General features: G+C 52.7%; 1 pseudogene; it reads left to right on the top strand.

The window, feature by feature from the left end:
* The first annotated feature begins 1,055 nt into the window (after positions 1-1,055).
* On the top strand, positions 1,056-2,564 carry LOC144095420 (uncharacterized; annotated as a pseudogene).
* The last annotated feature ends 10,685 nt before the right edge of the window (positions 2,565-13,249 follow it).

The following is a 13,249-nucleotide window of genomic DNA, read 5'->3' as shown; positions in this document are numbered from 1 at the left end:
TATAATAATTATAATAAGTGGTTTTTGGGGAAAGGAAATGGCGCAGTATCTGTCTAAAATATCGTTGGACACCTGAACGGCACCGTAAGGGAAGGGATAAAATTTCCTGTAAGAACCAATTTTCAATTTTTGGGAGGCTGGTCACCTGAACGCTGCGGGCTTTTGCTGCAGTGCCGCGTGTCTGCCATAAAGTTGTCAGCCGTAATGCATGCAGCCCACATCTCTCTCCAACCGCCTTCACGTACCTGAAAGCGCGCTTGAGGCGTCCACAAACACAGGGAGCCCGTTATGTGCCCTTATTTTCCTAAAAATATTTGGAGTCTAGAACGTTGTGAACGTCAACGCCAGTGAACACCGACGGCCTATAGGTTCACTGCCGCATATCTGCCACAACGTTATCAATGTCGACGCATGCAGCGTACACCTGTCCCTGCCGTCACGTAGTTGCTGCGCGTCCTAAACTCCCCTGTATGTAATAAAGTTTCCACCATCACCTAGCTTAAAGCGCGAGTGAGGTGTCCACTGTCCCATGGGGATAGTTATGCGCCTTTCCTTTGGAAGCTCCGACTAATAAAAAATAATAATTGTTTTTTTGGGAAAGAAAATAGCGCAGTATCTGTCTCATATTTCGTTGGACACGAACCGTGCAGTAAGGGAAGGAATAAAGGAGGGAGTGATAGAATAAAGGAAGAAAGAGGTGCCGTAGTGGAGGGCTCCGGAATAATTCTGGAATTCCGAAATTGTTCTGAAAGCTCAGATCGCCGAGGTGAGCAGACGTGTTCAAATCGGCTCTGTCACTGCTAACCAATTACGCAGTGCTAATTACCTCGAAACAAAGTTTTCCCGGCACCAATGTGTCCGTGAAGGCGAGCGCCATCGACCGATACCAGCTGACCCTAGAGGTGCGTTTTTCTTTGCCAAATTTTGGGACTTTCTACCGCCGCCGTGTGAAGGAGTGCTAGGCCTAGGCTTGTCCCGCGGACGCTAAGCCCAACACCGTCGCACCGGTCGCCGCCTGCCGTACTCCTCGGCGGCGGCCGCTCGTCAGCTCCGAGATGGAGGCGTCCGCTACGACAGCAACGATCGTGGACAACCAAATGTGCGTTCAAGTTCTAGGAAAAGAGATATCACCAGAGGAATACCACAACGACGCCGGGTGGACGCTCGCGGGGGAACGCATGTCGAGGCTGCGCCAGCGGACCCCCGACAGCGGCAAGCCCGACGGACCCGGCGGTAGTCAAACAAGCCCGAAATCGAAATTCAACAAGAACGTCAGAGCCTCGGCCATCAAGTCAGCATGCATGCCAGCCATGCCACTGGAAGAGAGCAAGATAGTCATCAGACCCAGAGGGGGACTGGACATCGTCAAGACCGGCACCACCACCGTCGCTGCGGCCATACTCGCCGCGGCCAAGATCACGAGCGAGGAAAGCGCCGCGTACACCATCTGCCCCAACACACAACAGAACATCATGGTCGTCAGTACACCGAACGAAGACAACGCGGCAAGGTACGCTAAAATCCAGGAAATCTATATTCAAGGCAAACCCTACGAGGTCAGCGCATATCGGACTGCTCCTCACGACACCGTAAAGGGTGTCATCAGAGGCATCCCCATCGACGCGAGCACCGAGGAGCTAGATAGGAACATCGTCAACGAGAAAAACCCGCTAGCCCTGGGCGCAAAGAGGATCGGCAGCACGACCACCGTGATTGTGGTGTTCCAGGGACCCAAGGTACCGAACTTCGTCCGATACGGGGTCACCCTGATACGTGCTGCCTCTACAGAAAACAGATCGACGTTTGCCAGAAGTGCGGCCGAGTGGGACACCGAAAGGACGTGTGCCCGACCCCCACAATCAAGACGTGCCTGGCCTGCGGACTCGCCAACCCCAAAGAAGATCATCGCTGTATCCCAAAATGTAAGTTGTGCGGGGACGAACACCCGACCGGAGACCGAACGTGCAAGGCGAAATACAAGATCCCCTACGTAGTGCGCAAGCGACAATGGGAGCGCCGACAGGCCGAACGCCAGCTGCTGTCGGAGAGCGATTTCCCGCCACTCGACAAGCCGCCAGCTGCGGGAAAGTCAAGGACTCCATCAGAGAACCGCGCGCCAAAATCCGGAGACAGCAGCTGCTGCAAGGGAAGCCTCAGTAGGAAAAGGTCACCATCACGTGAGCTAGTCAGCTGGGTCGACGCAGCTAAAGGGAACAATATAAGGAACGCGCAGAAAATCACCGAAGCCACGAAGAAAGACGATATAAACAAGGTGCGAGAAGCCAACGAGACATTAAGACAAGAGAACGCGGCGTTGCGAACGACCATCAACAGCCTCACGAGATAGATCGCCGTAGATAGATCCGTAAGTTGCTGGTATGCAACAACGAGCCTCTACAGAGACCCACGCCAAGCACAAGCAGAGGAACCGGCACCGAAGAAGCGAGCCGTCGAGGCCACGCGCAAGCAAACAGAAAACGATCGAATCGACAACCCCGAGGCCAAATTCGAAGCGAGATTCACCAAACTCAAACAATTATTCACGGCGAACATCGCAGCAGTGACAGCAATGAAACAAACAATGGAGACCTACCAAGCCGAGAACACGAACAGATTCGCCTACATCGAAAGGACCCTACAGCCGATAGTGAGCCACCCGACGTTTGCGCCCCTCTTCGCGCAACATCCACCCAACCAGGGAACCACGTACACACCAACGCAATCATGGCCGCCAACGCAACAGCAGCAGGCTTAACAGCGTGGCAGTGGAACTGTCGCGGCCTCGGAATGAAGGCAGTCATCCAACAGCACATCGCACATGCCGTGCGCAAGCCGGACTTGATCCTATTACAAGAAACACTCACCGACGCACCGTCCCTCCCCGGCTACAGAATGCACAAGGGCCAGCCCGACGGGAGAGGCCTGTGCACCCTGGTCAGGAAGGGACTCACGTTCGTTGAGCACGAGCTGCAAAGCAATATCAAGATCGAGCACACACTCACCGAAATCATCCCGGGCAAGAGAGAAGGAAGCATATTTCTGCTCAACATCTACAGCAACCCATCGCAGAGAAAACAGATTCAAAACAATATTGCACAGAGCCGGCACCGCGGCAGGCCGCAACACGCTGATCGACTGCGGCGACTTCAACGTGATGAACCCAGTTCATGGGGCTACAACAAGTACACAGCAAAGTGCCGTGACCTGTACCAAGACGCCATGGAACTCGACTTCACCCTCATCACGGACCCGACGCATCCGACGAGAATCGGTAACTCTGTGTCTCGGGACACCACTGCGGACCTCACGTTCGTCAAGAATGACGTCCGGGGCGCGATCACCTGGAGAAACACGGGAACCGACCTCGGCAGCGACCACACCATCGTGGAAATCAGCATACCGTAAACACAACGACGCCAGCATCAAAACACACAGATGGATAGACTGGGATGCCTTCCGAGACGCCAGAAGCCAGAAGACAGACGCTGACGACGAGATAGAAGACATAGAGTCGTGGACGGCCGAAATCACCAAGAGCGTACGCGACGCGACGAAAGAAATTGAAACGGACGCGGCGATTGATAAAGTAGACAGCCGGCTAGCGCATCTCATCGAAGCCAAGCAGTCGATACTCAGTCGATGGAAGAAACAACGGCTCAAACGCAGACTCAGAAAGAAGGTGGCGGAGGTCAACCGAGCGATCGAGAAGCACTGCCGCGCGCTATGCACGCAACAGTGGAACGAGATCTGCATCTGCAACGCGGCAGACGGGCAGATGCATATCGGGAAGACGTGGAACCTGCTGCGGCGCCTGCTCGACGAAACCAAGACCAAGTCGCACCAAAGGGACAGACTCGCCAAGCTCATACATTGGGCGGTCTCGGTACACCGCGCCGACGAAGTCACCAGACGCATCAATGACAAATGTCAGCCCACTACACCCACCGAACAACACGCGCCGTACGGCGGCCTACCCAACGCGAAGCTCGATCGTGACATTGACGTCGAGGAGGTCCGCGCGGCCCTGCACGACTGCAACAGCCGGTCGGCAGCTGGCCCGGACCTCGTCACGAACAAGTCGCTCAAGAACCTCGACGACGGCTCGATTGAGAACCTCGCAATATACTTCAACAAGTGCTGGAGAGCGGCCGCGCTACCAAAGAAGTGGAAGACAGCCAAGACTATCCTGATACCCAAGCCGGACACGGACACGGACAACCTCCGGCCCATGTCGCTCACGTCCTGCGTGGGCAAGGTGCTGGAGCACGTCCTGCTCAACAGGTGGCAAGACTACCTGGAACGAGAAGGGCTGTACCCGGCCACGGTGATGGGCTTCAGACAGCACCTAAGCACGCAGGACGCGATGCTGCAGCTCAAATACCAAATCATAGACGATGGCGGCAGCGCCCGCGACAACAAGGCAATCCTGGGGCTCGACCTAAAGAGCGCCTTCGATAATGTGAAACACTCGGCTATTCTGTCCCAAGTCTCTGAGCTCAACATGAGCGAAATATCTTAAAACTACATCAAGGACTTCCTCACGGACAGGACCGCCGAGCTACGAGCAGGCGACCTACAAACGCAAGAAAAGAAGCTCGGGAGCACCGGCACACCGCAGGGATCGGTCATTTCGCCGATGCTGTTCAACCTGGTAATGATCGGAATGGCCGAGAAGCTCGCGGATATCGAAGACGTCAGGCACACCATCTACGCGGACGATATCACACTGTGGGTCACCGGCGGCAGCGACGCCCACATCGAGGGCGCGCTGCAAGCCGCCGTCGACGCGATAGAAGACCACCTGGAAGGCACCGGACTGAGATGTTCGCGGAGCAAATCGGAGCTCCTCATACTCCCACCTACCGACAATGGCAGAGGCAAGACCAGACAACGCGAATGCGAAAAAATCAGCATCGGAACCAAATCCGGCAACGTGATCCCCGAGGCCAGCAAAATCAGGATCCTAGGCATGGTCATCGAAACGCATGGAAGAAACGGCAAAACCACCGCCCGTCTCACGGCAAAAGCGGCCAACGCTATGCGACTCCTCAAAAGAGTCACTTCCCGGAAGGCTGGCATGAGAGAGGAGAGCCTAATCAGGCTCGTCCAATACTTCATCATCAACCACGTCGCGTATGTTGCAGCCTACCACAGATGGCTGCAACACGAACGCAACAAAATCAATGTAATCATCAGAAGAGCGTACAAAACTGCGCTGGGCCTGTTCGAGTCCACGAACACGACTCGCCTCTTACAACTCGGGATGCACAACACGCTCGAAGAAATAGCCGAAGCGCAACGGACCTCTCAACTGGAGCAGCTGTCCACGACCAAAGCCGGGAGGAAGATACTGGACGACCTGGGAATAGGACACTCGACCGAGGCGGAGATGAAGCTCCCCGTCTCCGAAGAGGTCCGACGCCAGACCAGGATCGACCCCATACCCAAGAACATGAACCCCGAGTTTAACAAGGGAAGAAGAGCGGCGAGGACCAAGGCTCTCATCAACCTGCACGCCAACGACGAGCACGCGCGGTACGTGGACGCGGCCGAATACCAACGGAACGCCTTCACAGCGGTCGTCATAGAGGCGTCCACCGGCGCCACGAGGACGGCAGCGAGCGTGAGAAGCGCCGGAGCGGAACAAGCGGAGGAGGTGGCCATCGCCCTGGCCGTCGCCAACGCAGACTGCTACACGGTGCTGAGTGACTCGAGACAAGCGATGCGAAACTTCGCCTAAGGCCAAGTCTGCAGGGAGGCCGAGCGCGTACTACGAGCGACCAAACTGCAAGACAGAAGAGTAAGAATCAAGTAGTTTCCGGCGCACGCGGACTACGTGTCGGAACGCAGTGAGAACCACAATGAGACGGCACACGCAGCGGCGCGAGCGCTAACCAACCGCGCCCCGGCAACACACCGTCCGACGTGGTTCGGAGCCAAGAACCGCATGACGGACTACAGCGAAATCACGAAGGCCTACCGCCTGGCTCGCAGGACTCTCCCACCCCCGCACCCGAGGCTGAATAGAGCGGAGGCGGTACTACTGAAACAGCTCCAGACCGGATCGCTACCGAGCCCGGGACTGATGCATCGCATGTACCCCGAGACCTACCCGATCGATACGTGTAGAGTCTGCCGGAGGGAGACGGCAGATCACACGCACATCTTGTGGGACTGCATCAAAAATCCAAAGGAAGCAAGATCAAGAACAATCCCGCCGCGGCTGGAGGCAGCCGCGAAGAGCAACGACCAAGACCAACAGCTATGGGCCGTCCAGCAGGTCCTCGGAGCGCTCGAAAGGCAGGGACCCAGCGAGCCGGCAACGGCGAGCCGAGATCCGCGCCGAGTAACGGCAACCTCGTAGACGACGTAGGCCCTCGTCGGGGCGCGAGCGCCCAACTGCAAGCACAAATAAAGTTTGCTCTAATCCAATCCAATCTGAAAGCTCCGGCTCTTTATCGTTTTCGGCGCAGTTGCGGCTCGGCGACGTCTTGGGGCTCTCTTTGGTTCAAGGCCATATGAAACACGCCGAACAAACGACGGAAAGGAGGCGTTTCGCCTCTATCGAAACGATGCCGCCGCGGTCAGGTTTGAACCCGGGTACTTCGGATCAGTAGGGCGCTCGGCTATTGATCCGGAGTACCCGGGATCGAACCCGACTGCGGCGGCAGGGTTTCGATGGAGGCGAAACGCAAATGTGTCCGCGGGCTGTCGGATGTCAGTGGACGTTAAAGATCCCCAGGTGGTCGAAATCATTCCGGAGCCCTCCACTACGGCACCTCTTTCTTCTTTTTTCTTTTCTCCGTCTCTCCTTTATCACTTCCCCTGTGGCGCGGTTCAGGTGTCTGCCGATATGTAAGACAGATAACGCGCCATTTCCTTTCCCCAAAAGCCAATTTTCATTTTCAGAATTAAATTGAGTGCAAAATGACCTACGGTCGACAGGGCTACCTGGGCTACCACAGCACTGATGACGTCGGCGCCGACGGCAAGCACTGATCAGTAAGTCAGTCAATCAAATTTATTTAGCCAAAGGGCGGTAGCTTGGCCCCTCGTGGGCCTCAGCCTAAGCCGAGGGCCGGGGGGTTGGGCTTCCGTTGGTCGGTCACAGCCTCGGCCGCCAGGCTGCTGAGTTTTTTCTGCGTAGCGGGATCATCGCTTCGCAGCAAATCGTCCCAGGCTGTTTCATGATTGAACTACTCAGCTTCTGGGGAGCTTCCACATTCTATAGTTGTGTAGAAAATACCTTTAGCTCCACAGTATTCACATACTCTGTCCTCTACCTTGTACTGATCGTATATAACAAAGATTTCTGGTGAAAAGGAGGTGTTCGTTTGTATCCTCTTCCAGGCCATTGCTTTCTTTAGTGAGAGCGATTTTTCTGGGGTTGGTAATTTCCTTCTATTGAGTCCTTCCGTGACTTCACGCTGTGTGACCGCTGCTTGTCTCAGGTTTTTGCATGCTGGTTGCTCGATCGTTGCCCGGAGGTAAAATGCTCGTGCAAGGATGTGGGCTGCTTTGTTCCCTCTGACGTTTTGACGGGCTCACATTAATGTCCTGGTTCTCTCCCTTTCCAGACCTCTCAGGATGCGTTCTGCCTCTTTAGCGATGCTGCCTCTGCTGTAGTTGCGTAGTAGTTTTGCTGCCGCTGATTACCTCTCTTGCTCGAAGTCCTCTACAGGCTAGCGCCACTGCAACTTCTGCGATTTCGATGTCTTGCGTGTTGATCGATGCAGTGATTACTGCTTCTTCCTGTGGACATAGTATAGATTTTGTTGCGTAACAATATTTGCGGCAGGTGTACCGTGACGCACCAGATGCTGGAGCAAATTCCGAGCAGCTTCTCAGAAAACACTGAAAATCATCTGAATTTTTTTCCATTCGACGCCTGCGACTAAAACTTGCTAGAAAGCGTCTCTTAACGCTCATAAAACGAACACTACCTTTTGTTTGCATTCAAAATTTTGTCTTTGTAACCTTTTAAATTGATTGGCAAGGTTGCATTAAACTGTATACATAGGCAGTATCTGAAAGTCATTTAATCTTGTTTCCGTAATTGTTAAATGCCAAAAGAGAAAACACTTTATGAACATGTACCAAAACAATATTAGTGTGGTGATAAAATCGAAATACTGGGTGTTCATTGAAAGATCTCCTTTATTTCACCTTACAGGTCTTCAGCAGTGGATTCTTGAAGTTGCCGGCATGTCTAGTACAAGTAAAGCATAAACGATAGGATGATGAATGGGCATCACTTAGCGCTGAAACGTAGGTAAAGTATCTATCTCGCCTTCATGTGGTCTGTAGCTTGAATCTCATTAAGGCCGCAGTTCTTCCCTAGATCGAAATTCTAGCACTAATTCGTTTAGATAACCCCACAAAAGCAGAACATTGGACGGAGCGCCAGGCGCGAATTTCTGAGGTAGTGGTTTCGGACCTCATTTGTGGCTTGTAGTTTTTTCTTCTTCATTTATTAATCTCGCATTGATGAAAACCAAACATTAAAAAAATAAAAAAGACATCCCCTATGCTTCTTGGTTTTGTTGAGTGCTCTCTTTCGTTATGTATGCAATACCGACCACCTCTTCCCATTACATTGTCTGCTGGGTCGATGGCCTCGAATCTGGAAATCTTGGTGCCATAGGTAGCAAAGAGGGCTCTCGCACAGCTTCCTCCTTCGCCGTCCGATTGGCACTCGCGGTAACACAGGACGTACTATGTCCACCGTTGTGGATGAGGGTGGCGCTGGCAAACTCCCTCTAGATTCGATTACACTACAAATTAATACCCCCGAAAGGAGAAGATTGCACAGCGGTCGCCGTAACTCAGTTGGTAGAGCCCCTGACGCGAAATTCGGAGGTCGTGGTTTCGGATACCACCAGCAGAATGTGGTCGTTCTTTCTACTGAGTATAATAATCCCTCAGTTATGAAAAGCACAAATAAAAAATAACGAATTCTCCATGGCTCCTAGGTTTCAGTGAAAGTCAGTTTCCGTCACGTTTGCGAAATAATGGCGTTTTTAATAATAAATTTTACTGCGTTACCGTTTTGCATGGCGTTTTTATATCTCGTGCGCCTGACGCTAGGACATGTAGTATGGTGGAGCTGCCATAAAAAGAATGTAAACCAATAAGCTCCTGCCTGCACCACTGACGTATAACAGGCTTGACCCAATCGTAAAATAAATGAAAGGCCCGAAGGCAATCCATCGTTTTGCCACCCGTAGGTGGAAAAATAAAAGAAAGGGGGGGGGGGATTCTACAAGCGACCCATCGCCGGGGGAACGGGCCCGGGGAGACTCCCCTGATCTCCCCTAGGACCTAGCGGAGGGGGTGGGATGTAGGGTATGGGAAATTGGAATTGGAAAAGGGTGATGGGAATTGGGATGGGAATGGGGACAGCGAGATTTTGCCCTGATCCGTCATTTGACATCGACTCCATTTCTGGCCTGCCTGGCCATGACAGGTAGGGCATCGAGCTTTTCGAATGGTGCGGCTCCCCCACGGGATGCACGACCAACCACTGGCTCCGACCGTCGGAGACAGGAAAGAAAGAAAAAAAAAATCCTAACTTGGGGTCCGCAGCCATTTGCTCCTCCACGATTTTAAGGGTTAGATCGGACCGGGCGGTTACTAGCCGTCGACTGTGTTTCGCGGTTTTTCAGACTCCGGAAGTGTGTGTGGTGTGGTCCGGCCAACAGAGGCCCAGGTCGTCAGCCTATCGGCGCTTGGCCCTCGGCACCATAACCCGGTAACCCTGGGGGACCCACTTGTGCTACCTTCCAACCACCATGCACTTATTTCCTCCCCTTGCTTGCTCCACACCTACTGAGGAGGGAGTATTCAAGGCCAGGCGCCCGGGCCACGAACCAAGAATCGGGCATAGGGTGAGATAAGCCGGGCCTACTCCAGCGGTACTCCACACATCGACGGTTTTCGCACTGGTCCTACTGCACACCCTCTACCTCGGCGTCCCCGGTGGTCCCCAAGACCGGGTCAGCCTCAGCGTCCGCAATATGCCACCCATAATAAGCGATCCGCAATGAGACTGCTTCCCCGAGGACATCGATTCCGAGGAGCTCGGGCTGTCGGAACCCCCGCGCGGACAGTAGAAAATTATTCATCGATAATTTTTGCTACCTATTAATAGTAAACAGACGGCGATAATTTTCAAAATTTTGTCGCCTTCTACCGCAGTCATATAATAATCGACTTTGAATGAGTGGTGAATATTGCTGCGGACTCTGGGAAGACGGTGCGGGCAACTGCGTGAGATCGCACACTAGAGCTAAGGCGACTGGCCTTGAAAAGAAGTCATTGCTTTTAACAGCACCTTGATATCCGCCCTCAGCGTCAGGTAACGGACATTCCAGAAATTGTTGCCGAAGAACACAACTCCTAAATATTTTAGCTCTATTGGAACTATAAACAAGTTTAACCCATGACGAAAATCACAAGGCTAAGAGCGATCTTCCACGAGTCGCAACACAAAACAGTGTTCAGGTCATTCTCGTTTCATTGAATCATGTCTCCACATTTCCTTCACATAGCAACATGAGCGCGCGATAAATGTGAAAAATTACACATATGCTCAATTCCGAAAACGCCCTCACCCATGGGAACAGAATAGTGCACCATGCACATGTAATTCAAGATCCAATTTTGCCTTCAGTAAAGGTGCTAAATTTAAGAAAATTGCAGAGGTGCTCAGAGAAGTCTCCAACTGAGCAGCTTGGAAAAAGCTTGCGTCCCACAGTCATGTGGTGCGTGAGAAGCGCAAATGCGGTCTAAGAAACGACGGGGAAACGTTTCGCCATTGACGAAACGTCACCATCTTGTAGGTGTGGCATGCTCGTTCACGACTGAAGGCATCACTTAACAATGCAACTTGAGAATTTTTGTTCATGATTTAACTGATATTTAATCTTTTTTATTTGCACTGCTTGGCAGATATAAACGTTTTACGGGACGTCATAAATATCAGACGCGTTACAGCCCTGCAGTGTCCAGACCAAACACTGAGGTTTGAGATACTGAAACCCAGTTTTGGCAGGCGTCTCGAAAAGACTGTTTAAATGAAGCTGGAAAGATAGGCATTTATATTTTGGTCTCTTGAGAAGTGGATTTAGGAGAGCACGACCAAGCTCGGTAGCACTGAGGATAATGAGATTGTACCACCAAAACAAAGAGGCGCTGGTGTAAGCTCGTACTGTTTTCGTTTGTTTTCAGGTGCAAGGTGTTAAGGAAATCTTCACGAAGCATCGTTTCAATAATATCGTAAGAATGTAATTAACGATAAATCGTTACTAAAATTGTTTCTCCCTTATACTTCTTTTCCTTCATAATTCTTTTTCATGACTGGATATGATTGAGCTGCATGCGGATATTTAGAGAGGTGTGCAAATTATACTTTGAAAAGAGTGTTGAGAACAAAAGCGGAAAGAAGTCTCCACTCGCATCATGTAGCAACAAAACGAGCTCAGTATAGAACTTCATAATATTTATATACCGTAACTTCCCCAGCGATTCAAAGAGTCACCGGAGCTACGGACGTCAGAGCAAGCATGGTTTCCTTGTGGAACCCCACGGGAGTTTCGAGGAGAGGCGCGGCGAAGTGCGCTGCGCTCATTACATGTTCGCCATATACGCACGGTAATAACAAAACCAGATAAGGAGGAAAGTATGAAGCAGTTGCGCAGAAAAAGCCTGCGCGAAGGCCGCAGTGTGCCTCTTGCTGTCTTCAGCCCTACAGTTGGCCGCTCTAGAAGACAATGCACTTTTTCTCCGGATTGAGTGGTTTGCCCGCAGCGCATGAGAAAGTTGAGCTGAAGGCAGCCACGTGCTCAACTGCCGCGTTGCATTTGTCGCCAAGTCTCTCGGTATATCCGCGGCACCGTATGAAGCACCAGGAGAGGAAGAACAGCTGCATCGCTGTGATGTGTTCGGCGCCCTCCAAGGTGCTGTGGGAGCCGCGAGCCTGGAAAGCGTCCACCAGAACTTGCAAGGAGGCCTGATCGGACAGTGCGGCCGATATATCAGTGGCGTTCGCTTTGTTGGCACACTTCAGGGCTTCTCTTACTGCACCAGTCGTGGTATTGGCACTGCCGTAGTGGACGATGGCGACCTCAGCGGACGCCTTGGCCACGTGCGCCCCTAGCGCCCCGTACTTCACGGCGTCCACGAGGGTCGGGTGGTAAAAGGGAAAGGAGAGGACATACGGAGCGAGCACGAAGTCGTCGTCCCAGTGGGAATAGGCCGACAACGTGTACATTGTGTACCAGCCGAGAGTGCGCGGTGCCGAATTTGCGGTCCTTAGCCGAGACGCTTTCCATGCAGCCTCCCAGTTTCTGACAAGCGAGGTATTCATGTCCGGAAGCAGCGAATTGGCCTCACTGCTGGCATTTTCATCCTGAGGTATCGTTCTGGTCAGTGCGCTCATGACGGTGTCCAATGAGCTCCATCGAACGGTCATAGTGGAGTCGTTAGAGTACGGTAGCTTAGAGGCAAGGCGGTCGGCGAATTCGGTTCTGATGGACAGGACGATGCGCTCCACATCTCGACGCAGGTCACTCTGAAAGACCTCCGCATTGTATGGAGCGAACAGGTAGTCTCCGAGATACCCATACAGGAGCTGATAGCAGAGGCGTCCGTGCTGGTATTTAATCACTTCCTGATTTGTTGTGCCGTAGTAGTTGGAGATTAGGTCGTGATTTGCGAAGAGGCTGGCGTACCTCGCTGCCATCCATGAGACGAAAACGTGTGTCTTATCATCGCCGATTTTTTTCCATAGGTCGAAGAATTTCGTGACGTACTTCAAGTTTGAGGTGATAAATTTGGACACCTTGGTAACGTTGAATTTCGCCAGTGACTGACTCAATCTGCTTACGTCTGGGCTAGCAGCAGGCAACGCTTCTGCTCTTTTGTGGAGCCTTTCATCGTCAAGAGGGCGAAAAAGAGACTCTTCCAGCTCTCTAGCTTCTTCAAAGGTGACAGCCGCTGCCCCACCACCCTCGGAAAACTGCGCCCGGAGGAATTCAAAGCTGCGACGTTTTCCGTCCAGGCCGCGCATCCTTCCTTGCTCGTCCGCCGCGAAATGGAAAGAGGGCGCCACGAAAACCCACAGCGTCTCTTCCACTGGCCACACTCTGATGATCACGGCCCAGTCGAAATCGATGCTCAGGCTGAGCAGTGTGCGCAACACGTCGGGCGCCGGCGACCGGCGCGGCCACACGATTCCCGCTCGCCGAAA

The sequence above is a fragment of the Amblyomma americanum genome, chromosome 6, assembly GCF_052857255.1.
Source record: "Amblyomma americanum isolate KBUSLIRL-KWMA chromosome 6, ASM5285725v1, whole genome shotgun sequence".
NCBI classification, from domain to species: domain Eukaryota; kingdom Metazoa; phylum Arthropoda; class Arachnida; order Ixodida; family Ixodidae; genus Amblyomma; species Amblyomma americanum.
The sequence above is the reverse complement of the archived record's forward strand: the minus strand, read 5'-3'. Positions and strand labels throughout refer to the sequence as shown.